Source organism: Syngnathus leptorhynchus, unplaced genomic scaffold (assembly GCF_054491065.1).
Source record: "Syngnathus leptorhynchus isolate UIUO unplaced genomic scaffold, UIUO_Slep HiC_scaffold_242, whole genome shotgun sequence".
Lineage (NCBI taxonomy): Eukaryota > Metazoa > Chordata > Actinopteri > Syngnathiformes > Syngnathidae > Syngnathus > Syngnathus leptorhynchus.
The window spans coordinates 65,001-77,361 of NW_028232209.1; positions in this window are offsets into that span (position 1 = coordinate 65,001).

Here is a 12,361-nt window from a genome sequence, read left to right on the forward strand (position 1 = left end):
GACGCCGCTGGCCGCCGCCGCCGCCTTGCCGCTATCCCGCCGCGCGTTTGGGGCCGGAGGGCGACCCGTAGGACGGCCACGCCGACTACACGACCGTTTGGCAGAGCGAGTGCAAGGTTAGGCGAGCTGGGCGGTAACTCGGGTTAGTCTGGGGAGACTCGCGGTGGACAGGGGGGCGCGAATCCGGCCGGGCGGCCCCATCGATTAAGCATTGGTAGGGAGCCGAGGATGAGCCGTGCGAAGTGGCCTCGGAGGCGGTCCGTGGGGGACGACGGGGGGGGACGGGCGTCGGCCCTCCGGCCCGAGCAGAGAACGTTCGGTCACCCAAGCGGGAATCTGCGCCCCGGCCCGAGTCGGACTCGGTCGGTGCGGCCCGCTGAGGCCCTCAACTATTCCCGTACGCGGGGGTCGGGAGCTGCGGCGCTGCGCCGGCGACTTACCCGCGCGAGGCACGCACTGCGTGCGGCCAGGATGCGGAGTTGGATCGGCGCTGGTTGGGAACCCTCGGGGAACGAAGGCGGACGGCGGCCAGCCGGCGCCGACGAACCCGTCGGGGAGGGGGCTGGTGGCAGGCGCGATCGGCACTATTGCTGACTGCCGGGAGGGAAGCTGCGCCCCGGCCGAGTCAGACTCAGCCGTTGCGGCCCCCCCGAGCCCGCAGCGCGTAGCGCGGAAGCCATACGCCCCCCCGATGCGGAGCGACAGACGCCCCCGCGACCGCGGTTGGTCGGGAAGGCTTTTCGGATAGAGGTCGGACGGTGTGTGTGGACGGCTTCCCGTGGTGCCGCCGCTATCAAGCCGGAGGGTTTGAGAAACGACATTCGCGGAAGGACCGGCGCGGCCGGCGGACGCTCGCACGCGCGGCGCCCGACACTCAGCCGCTCGCTCGGCCTCCGTGGATCGTGGCTAGGTGGGATGGATGCCAAACCGGGTCGTCTCGGTCTCGCCGCAGTACGGTCGCGCCGGGGCCTGCGGGGCGGCGCGGGGAGCGCACGCTCACGCAGCGGCCGGGGCGCTAGAGTGCGACCCGCAGTGGGTAGGAACCGTCCACCCGACGTCGGACGAGCCGAGGCCGATGGAGGCCCTACCAAGGCGGGTCATGAGTGCCAGTCGGTCAGTTGGGTGAGGGGGTACTCGGAGGCCCACCGGGAGCAGACGGGCGACCGGGGATGGGGGGCGTACGCGGGCGGGCGCCGGGAGAAGACGGCCCGTCCGGGGTCGAATCTCGGCCTGTGTTTTCGGAGCCGGCCGGGCATCACGCTCCCTCCTTGGATGGACAACATTCGTAGTTGACACTTTGTGTCATTTTATCCGAGCGGGCGGGCGCCTCGAGAGGCGGACCGTCCGGGGCGACTCTCGGCCTGTGTTTTCGGAGCCGGCCGGGCCTCACGCTCCCTCCTTGGATGGACAACATTCGTAGTTGACACTTTGTGTCATTTTATCCGAGCGGACGGGCGCCGCGAGGCGGACCGTCCGGGGCGACTCTCGGCCTGTGTTTTCGGAGCCGGCCGGGCATCACGCTCCCTCCTTGGATGGACAACATTCGTAGTTGACACTTTGTGTCATTTTATCCGAGCAGACGGGCGCCGCGAGGCGACCGTCCGGGGCGACTCTCGGCCTGTGTTTAAGGAGCCGGCCGGGCATCACGCTCCTTCCTTGGATGGACAACATTCGTAGTTGACACTTTGTGTCATTTTATCCGAGCGGGCGGGCGCCGCGAGGCGGACCGTCCGGGGCGACTCTCGGCCTGTATTTAAGGAGCCGGCCGGGCATCACGCTCCTTCCTTGGATGGACAACATTCGCAGTTGACACTTTGTGTCATTTTATCCGAGCAGACGGGCGCCGCGAGGCGGACCGTCCGGGGCGACTCTCGGCCTGTGTTTTCGGAGCCGGCCGGGCATCACGCTCCCTCCTTGGATGGACAACATTCGTAGTTGACACTTTGTGTCATTTTATCCGAGCAGACGGGCGCCGCGAGGCGACCGTCCGGGGCGACTCTCGGCCTGTGTTTAAGGAGCCGGCCGGGCATCACGCTCCTTCCTTGGATGGACAACATTCGCAGTTGACACTTTGTGTCATTTTATCCGAGCAGACGGGCGCCGCGAGGCGGACCGTCCGGGGCGACTCTCGGCCTGTGTTTTCGGAGCCGGCCGGGCATCACGCTCCCTCCTTGGATGGACAACATTCGTAGTTGACACTTTGTGTCATTTTATCCGAGCAGACGGGCGCCGCGAGGCGACCGTCCGGGGCGACTCTCGGCCTGTGTTTAAGGAGCCGGCCGGGCATCACGCTCCTTCCTTGGATGGACAACATTCGCAGTTGACACTTTGTGTCATTTTATCCGAGCAGACGGGCGCCGCGAGGCGGACCGTCCGGGGCGACTCTCGGCCTGTGTTTTCGGAGCCGGCCGGGCATCACGCTCCCTCCTTGGATGGACAACATTCGTAGTTGACACTTTGTGTCATTTTATCCGAGCAGACGGGCGCCGCGAGGCGACCGTCCGGGGCGACTCTCGGCCTGTGTTTAAGGAGCCGGCCGGGCATCACGCTCCTTCCTTGGATGGACAACATTCGTAGTTGACACTTTGTGTCATTTTATCCGAGCGGGCGGGCGCCGCGAGGCGGACCGTCCGGGGCGACTCTCGGCCTGTGTTTAAGGAGCCGGCCGGGCATCACGCTCCTTCCTTGGATGGACAACATTCGCAGTTGACACTTTGTGTCATTTTATCCGAGCAGACGGGCGCCGCGAGGCGGACCGTCCGGGGCGACTCTCGGCCTGTGTTTTCGGAGCCGGCCGGGCATCACGCTCCCTCCTTGGATGGACAACATTCGTAGTTGACACTTTGTGTCATTTTATCCGAGCAGACGGGCGCCGCGAGGCGGACCGTCCGGGGCGACTCTCGGCCTGTGTTTAAGGAGCCGGCCGGGCATCACGCTCCTTCCTTGGATGGACAACATTCGCAGTTGACACTTTGTGTCATTTTGTTCGGCCTGTGTTTAAGGAGGCGGCCGTCCTCCACTCGGTCCGTGTTTAAGGAGCGACACTCGCGCTCCGGTTCGGCCTGTATTTAGGGAGGCGGCCGTCCTCCGCTTGGTCTGTGTTAAGGGCGACACTCTGTCCATGTTTGAGGAGCCTGGCCCTGACGCTCCTCTCCGGCCTGTGTTTAAGGAGGCGGCCGTCCTCCCCTTGGTCCGTGTTAAGGGCGACACTCGGTCCATGTTTGAGGAGCCTGGCCCTGACGCTCCTCTCCGGCCTGTGTTTAAGGAGGCGGCCGTCCTCCCCTTGGTCCGTGTTAAGGGCGACACTCGGTCCATGTTTGAGGAGCCTGGCCCTGACGCTCCTCTCCGGCCTGTGTTTAAGGAGGCGGCCGTCCTCCCCTTGGTCTGTGTTAAGGGCGACACTCGGTCCATGTTTGAGGAGCCTGGCCCTGACGCTCCTCTCCGGCCTGTGTTTAAGGAGGCGGCCGTCCTCCCCTTGGTCCGTGTTAAGGGCGACACTCGGTCCATGTTTGAGGAGCCTGGCCCTGACGCTCCTCTCCGGCCTGTGTTTAAGGAGGCGGCCGTCCTCCCCTTGGTCCGTGTTAAGGGCGACACTCGGTCCATGTTTGAGGAGCCTGGCCCTGACGCTCCTCTCCGGCCTGTGTTTAAGGAGGCGGCCGTCCTCCCCTTGGTCTGTGTTAAGGGCGACACTCGGTCCATGTTTGAGGAGCCTGGCCCTGACGCTCCTCTCCGGCCTGTGTTTAAGGAGGCGGCCGTCCTCCCCTTGGTCCGTGTTAAGGGCGACACTCGGTCCATGTTTGAGGAGCCTGGCCCTGACGCTCCTCTCCGGCCTGTGTTTAAGGAGGCGGCCGTCCTCCCCTTGGTCCGTGTTAAGGGCGACACTCGGTCCATGTTTGAGGAGCCTGGCCCTGACGCTCCTCTCCGGCCTGTGTTTAAGGAGGCGGCCGTCCTCCCCTTGGTCTGTGTTAAGGGCGACACTCGGTCCATGTTTGAGGAGCCTGGCCCTGACGCTCCTCTCCGGCCTGTGTTTAAGGAGGCGGCCGTCCTCCCCTTGGTCTGTGTTAAGGGCGACACTCGGTCCATGTTTGAGGAGCCTGGCCCTGACGCTCCTCTCCGGCCTGTGTTTAAGGAGGCGGCCGTCCTCCCCTTGGTCTGTGTTAAGGGCGACACTCGGTCCATGTTTGAGGAGCCTGGCCCTGACGCTCCTCTCCGGCCTGTGTTTAAGGAGGCGGCCGTCCTCCCCTTGGTCTGTGTTAAGGGCGACACTCGGTCCGTGTTTAAGGAGCGGCCCTCGCGCTCCGGTTCGGCCTGTATTTAGGGAGGCGGCCGTCCTCCGCTTGGTCTGTGTTAAGGGCGACACTCGGTCCGTGTTTAAGGAGCCGGCCCTGACGCTCCTCTTCGGCCTGTGTTTAAGGAGGCGGCCGTCCTCCACTTCCTTCCATGCACCACCACATTCGCAGTTGACACTTTGCCATTTTTTCAGAGAGGTGACACTTAGTCGTTTTTTCGAAAGTTGACACTTAGTCGTTTTTTCGAAAGTTGACACTTTGCCGTTTTTTCAGAGAGGCGACACTTAGTCGTTTTTTCGAAAGTTGACACTTAGCCGTTTTTTCGAAAGTTGACACTTAGCCGTTTTTTCGAAAGTTGACACTTAGCCGTTTTTTCGAAAGTTGACACTTAGTCACTTTTTCGCCACAGTGACACCTCCAGCGCGTGCCACGGCGCTTTTCAGGTCTTCTATCCGACCTTGTGCTGTCGAGGACGGCGTGTCCGACGCCGTGGGGAGACCAGCACCATCTCCTCCATACTCGTAAACGGGGTGCTTTGGAAAACGGGGGGAAAGTCGATGAGTACACTGACTACTGGGACCATTTCATTGTACTCTGGCGCACCTGAAGACCAAAAAAGGTACTGCACCTTAGCCCGGGTACCTCACCCCCTGGTACCTCGAGGAGAACTTAGAAAAATTTCGACAAATTTTTGGTGAGCTCCAGGGAGAGAGGCTGATTTTTCGCTTTTTGAGGCCGACCGCCGAACCGGCGCGGGGCGGACTCACAAGCCCCGCAGAGCCGTGGGCACTTAGTCGTTTTTTCAGAGAGGCGACACTTAGTCGTTTTTTCAGAGGCGACACTTAGTCGTTTTTTCGAAAGTTGACACTTAGCCGTTTTTTCGAAAGTCGACACTTAGCCGTTTTTTTGGAAAGTTGACACTTAGTCGTTTTTTCGAAAGTTGACACTTAGTCGTTTTTTCGCCACAATTGGCTCTGAGCTCCAGGGGGAGAGCCTGGTTTTGCCTTATTTCAGGCCGGCTGGGGAACCGGCGCGGGTCGGATGCACGAGCCCGGCAGAGCCGTGGGCACTTAGAAAATTTTCGCCGATTAAGCTGGGACCTCCAGGCGGAGACCGGCATTCCTCGTCCTCGGGGTTCGACCCAGGAACCGGCGCTGGGCAGACGCCGTAGCCACGCAGAGCCGTGGGCACTTAGAAAATATTCGCCAAGTTGGCTCTGAGCTCCAGGCGGAGAGGCTGGTTTTGCCTTATTTCAGGCCGGCTGGGGAACCGGCGCGGGTCGGATGCACGAGCCCGCAGAGCCGTGGGCACTTTGCCATTTTCTCAGAGTCGACACTTAGTCGTTTTTTCAGAGAGGCGACACTCTGTCGTTTTTTCGAAAGTTGACACTTTGCCGTTTTTTCAGAGAGGCGACACTTAGCCGTTTTTTCAGAGATGTGACACTTAGCCGTTTTTTCAGAGATGTGACACTTAGCCGTTTTTTCAGAGATGTGACACTTTGCCGTTTTTTCGAAAGTTGACACTTAGCCGTTTTTTCGAAAGTCGACACTTAGCCGTTTTTTCAGAGATGTGACACTTTGCCGTTTTTTCGAAAGTTGACACTTAGCCGTTTTTTCGAAAGTTGACACTTAGTCGTTTTTTCAGAGATGTGACACTTAGAAACTTTTTGCCAAGTTGGCTGTGAGCTCCAGGAGGAGACCGTTATTTTTCGTCATTCGAGGCCGACTGCGGAACCGGCGCTGGGCGGACGCCAAAGCTCGGCAGGGCCGTGGGCACTTAGAAACTTTTTGCCAAGTTGGCTGTGAGCTCCAGGAGGAGACCGTTATTTTTCGTCATTCGAGGCCGACTGCGGAACCGGCGCTGGGCGGACGCCAAAGCTCGGCAGGGCCGTGGGCACTTAGAAACTTTTTGCCAAGTTGGCTGTGAGCTCCAGGAGGAGACCGTTATTTTTCGTCATTCGAGGCCGACTGCGGAACCGGCGCTGGGCGGACGCCAAAGCTCGGCAGGGCCGTGGGCACTTAGAAACTTTTTGCCAAGTTGGCTGTGAGCTCCAGGAGGAGACCGTTATTTTTCGTCATTCGAGGCCGACTGCGGAACCGGCGCTGAGCGGACGCCAAAGTTCGGCAGGGCCGTGGGCACTTAGAAACTTTTTGCCAAGTTGGCTGTGAGCTCCAGGAGGAGACCGTTATTTTTCGTCATTCGAGGCCGACTGCGGAACCGGCGCTGAGCGGACGCCAAAGTTCGGCAGGGCCGTGGGCACTTAGAAACTTTTTGCCAAGTTGGCTGTGAGCTCCAGGAGGAGACCGTTATTTTTCGTCATTCGAGGCCGACTGCGGAACCGGCGCTGGGCGGACGCCAAAGCTCGGCAGGGCCGTGGGCACTTAGAAACTTTTTGCCAAGTTGGCTGTGAGCTCCAGGAGGAGACCGTCATTTTTCGTCATTCGAGGCCGACTGCGGCACCGGCGCTGAGCGGACGCCAAAGCTCGGCAGGGCCGTGGGCACTTAGAAACTTTTTGCCAAGTTGGCTGTGAGCTCCAGGAGGAGACCGTTATTTTTCGTCATTCGAGGCCGACTGCGGAACCGGCGCTGGGCGGACGCCAAAGCTCGGCAGGGCCGTGGGCACTTAGAAACTTTTTGCCAAGTTGGCTGTGAGCTCCAGGAGGAGACCGTCATTTTTCGTCATTCGAGGCCGACTGCGGCACCGGCGCTGAGCGGACGCCAAAGCTCGGCAGGGCCGTGGGCACTTTGCCACTTTTTCGCCACAATTGGCTGTGAGCTCCAGGAGGAGACCGTTATTTTTCGTCATTCTAGGCCGGTTGCAGAACCGGCGCGGCTCGGATGCACGAGCCCGCAGAGCCGTGGGCACTTAGAAAAATTTCAGAGAGGCGACACTTTGCCATTTTTTCAGAGAGGTGACACTTAGTCGTTTTTTCGAAAGTTGACACTTAGCCGTTTTTTCGAAAGTTGACACTTAGTCGTTTTTTCGAAAGTTGACACTTAGTCGTTTTTTCGCCAAAGTGCCCACCTCCAGCGCGTGCCACGGCGCTTTCCAGGTCTTCTATCCGACCTTGTGCTGTCGAGGACGGCGTGTCCGACGCCGTGGGGAGACCAGCACCATCTCCTCCATACTCGTAAACGAGGTGCTTTGGAAAACGGGGGGAAAGTCGATGAGTACACTGACTACTGGGACCATTTCATTGTACTCTGGCGCACCTGAAGACCAAAAAAGGTACTGCACCTTAGCCCGGGTACCTCACCCCCTGGTACCTCGAGGTGAGCTCCAGGGAGAGAGGCTGATTTTTTGCTTTTTGAGGCCGACCACCGAACCGGCGCGGGGCGGACTCACAAGCCCCGCAGAGCCGTGGGCACTTAGTCGTTTTTTCGAAAGTTGACACTTAGTCGTTTTTTCGCCGATTTTGCTGGGACCTCCAGGCGAGGACCGGCGTTTTTCGTCTTCCGGGTCCGACCCGGGAACCAGCGCCGAGCGGACACATTCGCTCGCTAGTGCCGTTGGCACTTAGAAAATTTTTCGTTTGTCATGAGCTCCGGGCGGAGACCGGCGTTTTTCGTCTTCCGGGTCCGACCCGGGAACCAGCGCCGAGCGGACACATTCGCTCGCAAGTGCCGTTGGCACTTAGAAAATTTTTCGTTTGTCATGAGCTCCGGGCGGAGAGCGGCGTTTTTCGTCTTCCGGGTTCGACCCGGGAACCAGCGCCGAGCGGACACATTCGCTCGCTAGTGCCGTTGGCACTTAGAAAATTTTTCGTTTGTCATGAGCTCCGGGCGGAGACCGGCGTTTTTTGTCTTCCGGGTTCGACCCGGGAACCAGCGCCGAGCGGACACATTCGCTCGCTAGTGCCGTTGGCACTTAGAAAATTTTTCGTTTGTCATGAGCTCCGGGCGGAGAGCGGCGTTTTTCGTCTTCCGGGTTCGACCCGGGAACCAGCGCCGAGCGGACACATTCGCTCGCTAGTGCCGTTGGCACTTAGAAAATTTTTCGTTTGTCATGAGCTCCGGGCGGAGAGCGGCGTTTTTCGTCTTCCGGGTTCGACCCGGGAACCAGCGCCGAGCGGACACATTCGCTCGCTAGTGCCGTTGGCACTTAGAAAATTTTTCGTTTGTAATGAGCTCCGGGCGGAGAGCGGCGTTTTTCGTCTTCCGGGTTCGACCCGGGAACCAGCGCCGAGCGGACACATTCGCTCGCTAGTGCCGTTGGCACTTAGAAAATTTTTCGTTTGTCATGAGCTCCGGGCGGAGAGCGGCGTTTTTCGTCTTCCGGGTTCGACCCGGGAACCAGCGCCGAGCGGACACATTCGCTCGCTAGTGCCGTTGGCACTTAGAAAATTTTTCGTTTGTCATGAGCTCCGGGCGGAGAGCGGCGTTTTTCGTCTTCCGGGTTCGACCCGGGAACCAGCGCCGAGCGGACACATTCGCTCGCTAGTGCCGTTGGCACTTAGAAAATTTTTCGTTTGTCATGAGCTCCGGGCGGAGAGCGGCGTTTTTCGTCTTCCGGGTTCGACCCGGGAACCAGCGCCGAGCGGACACATTCGCTCGCTAGTGCCGTTGGCACTTAGAAAATTTTTCGTTTGTCATGAGCTCCGGGCGGAGACCGGCATTTTTCGTCATTCGAGGCCGACGGGGGAACCAGCCGGAGCGGACACGTTTGCTCGGAAGAGCCGTTGGCACTTAGAAAAAATTCCGTGTCTCGTGAGCTCCAGGGGGGACAGGCTGGTTTTATTCATCCGTAGCCGACATGGGAACCAGCGCGGAGCGGATTGGTGTTGCGCTGCCATATACCTCATCTCTCTCAAGAGTCCCCCCCTTATACGTGCCGATGGTGTTTTGGAAAACGGGGGGTAACTGGATGAGTACACTGACTAGTGGGACCAAGTACACTAATAGCCCCTGGTACCTAAAATGGAAGTATAGAGGCCGACTTTCGGGCAAGATCACGCCGGGTTAGGCTTCCAGGACCTCGGCTAAGCAATTTTAACGGGTTGCCCGGTTCTTTTTTGAACCAGCCCGGTTCTTTTTTTTTATCCAGCCCGGTTCTTTTTACACTTCCAGCTGGAGCTCGGGAGCGGCTTTTTGCACAAGATCACGCCGTGTTAGGCTTCCAGGACCTCAGCTAAGCAATTTTAACGGGTCGCCCGGTTCTTTTTTGATCCAGCCCGGTTCTTTTTTTTATCCAGCCTGGTTCTTTTTACACTTCCAGCTGGAGCTCGGGAGCGGCTTTTTGCACAAGAACACGCCGTGTTAGGCTTCCAGGACCTCGGCTAAGCAATTTTAACGGGTCGCCCGGTTCTTTTTTGATCCAGCCCGGTTCTTTTTTTTATCCAGCCTGGTTCTTTTTACACTTCCAGCTGGAGCTCGGGAGCGGCTTTTTGCACAAGAACACGCCGTGTTAGGCTTCCAGGACCTCGGCTAAGCAATTTTAACGGGTCGCCCGGTTCTTTTTTGATCCAGCCCGGTTCTTTTTTTTATCCAGCCTGGTTCTTTTTACACTTCCAGCTGGAGCTCGGGAGCGGCTTTTTGCACAAGATCACGCCGTGTTAGGCTTCCAGGACCTCGGCTAAGCAATTTTAACGGGTCGCCCGGTTCTTTTTTTTTATCCAGCCCGGTTCTTTTTTTATCCAGCCCGGTTCTTTTTACACTTCCAGCTGGAGCTCGGGAGCGGCTTTTTGCACAAGATCACGCCGTGTTAGGCTTCCAGGACCTCGGCTAAGCAATTTTAACGGGTTGCCCGGTTCTTTTTTGAACCAGCCCGGTTCTTTTTTTTATCCAGCCTGGTTCTTTTTACACTTCCAGCTGGAGCTCGGGAGCGGCTTTTTGCACAAGAACACGCCGTGTTAGGCTTCCAGGACCTCGGCTAAGCAATTTTAACGGGTCGCCCGGTTCTTTTTTGATCCAGCCCGGTTCTTTTTTTTATCCAGCCTGGTTCTTTTTACACTTCCAGCTGGAGCTCGGGAGCGGCTTTTTGCACAAGAACACGCCGTGTTAGGCTTCCAGGACCTCGGCTAAGCAATTTTAACGGGTTGCCCGGTTCTTTTTTGAACCAGCCCGGTTCTTTTTTTTATCCAGCCTGGTTCTTTTTACACTTCCAGCTGGAGCTCGGGAGCGGCTTTTTGCACAAGAACACGCCGTGTTAGGCTTCCAGGACCTCGGCTAAGCAATTTTAACGGGTCGCCCGGTTCTTTTTTGATCCAGCCCGGTTCTTTTTTTTATCCAGCCTGGTTCTTTTTACACTTCCAGCTGGAGCTCGGGAGCGGCTTTTTGCACAAGATCACGCCGTGTTAGGCTTCCAGGACCTCGGCTAAGCAATTTTAACGGGTCGCCCGGTTCTTTTTTTTATCCAGCCCGGTTCTTTTTTTATCCAGCCCGGTTCTTTTTACACTTCCAGCTGGAGCTCGGGAGCGGCTTTTTGCACAAGATCACGCCGTGTTAGGCTTCCAGGACCTCGGCTAAGCAATTTTAACGGGTCGCCCGGTTCTTTTTTGATCCAGCCCGGTTCTTTTTTTTATCCAGCCTGGTTCTTTTTACACTTCCAGCTGGAGCTCGGGAGCGGCTTTTTGCACAAGAACACGCCGTGTTAGGCTTCCAGGACCTCGGCTAAGCAATTTTAACGGGTCGCCCGGTTCTTTTTTTTATCCAGCCCGGTTCTTTTTTTATCCAGCCCGGTTCTTTTTACACTTCCAGCTGGAGCTCGGGAGCGGCTTTTTGCACAAGATCACGCCGTGTTAGGCTTCCAGGACCTCGGCTAAGCAATTTTAACGGGTCGCCCGGTTCTTTTTTGATCCAGCCCGGTTCTTTTTTTTATCCAGCCCGGTTCTTTTTACACTTCCAGCTGGAGCTTGGGAGCGGCTTTTTGCACAAGAACACGCCGTGTTAGGCTTCCAGGACCTCGGCTAAGCAATTTTAACGGGTCGCCCGGTTCTTTTTTGATCCAGCCCGGTTCTTTTTTTATCCAGCCCGGTTCTTTTTACACTTCCAGCTGGAGCTCGGGAGCGGCTTTTTGCACAAGATCACGCCGGGTTAGGCTTCCAGGACCTCGGCTAAGCAATTTTAACGGGTCGCCCGGTTCTTTTTTGATCCAGCCCGGTTCTTTTTTTATCCAGCCCGGTTCTTTTTACACTTCCAGCTGGAGCTCGGGAGCGGTTTTTTGCACAAGATCACGCCGTGTTAGGCTTCCAGGACCTCGGCTAAGCAATTTTAACGGGTCGCCCGGTTCTTTTTTGATCCAGCCCGGTTCTTTTTTTTATCCAGCCCGGTTCTTTTCACACTTCCAGCTGGAGCTCGGCAGCGGCTATTTGCACAAGATCACGCCGGGTTAGGCTTCCAGGACCTCGGCTAAGCAATTTTAACGGGTCGCCCGGTTCTTTTTTGATCCAGCCCGGTTCTTTTTTTTATCCAGCCTGGTTCTTTTTACACTTCCAGCTGGAGCTCGGGAGCGGCTTTTTGCACAAGAACACGCCGTGTTAGGCTTCCAGGACCTCGGCTAAGCAATTTTAACGGGTTGCCCGGTTCTTTTTTGAACCAGCCCGGTTCTTTTTTTTATCCAGCCTGGTTCTTTTTACACTTCCAGCTGGAGCTCGGGAGCGGCTTTTTGCACAAGATCACGCCGTGTTAGGCTTCCAGGACCTCGGCTAAGCAATTTTAACGGGTCGCCCGGTTCTTTTTTGATCCAGCCCGGTTCTTTTTTTTATCCAGCCTGGTTCTTTTTACACTTCCAGCTGGAGCTCGGGAGCGGCTTTTTGCACAAGATCACGCCGTGTTAGGCTTCCAGGACCTCGGCTAAGCAATTTTAACGGGTCGCCCGGTTCTTTTTTTTATCCAGCCCGGTTCTTTTTTTATCCAGCCCGGTTCTTTTTACACTTCCAGCTGGAGCTCGGGAGCGGCTTTTTGCACAAGATCACGCCGTGTTAGGCTTCCAGGACCTCGGCTAAGCAATTTTAACGGGTCGCCCGGTTCTTTTTTGATCCAGCCCGGTTCTTTTTTTTATCCAGCCTGGTTCTTTTTACACTTCCAGCTGGAGCTCGGGAGCGGCTTTTTGCACAAGAACACGCCGTGTTAGG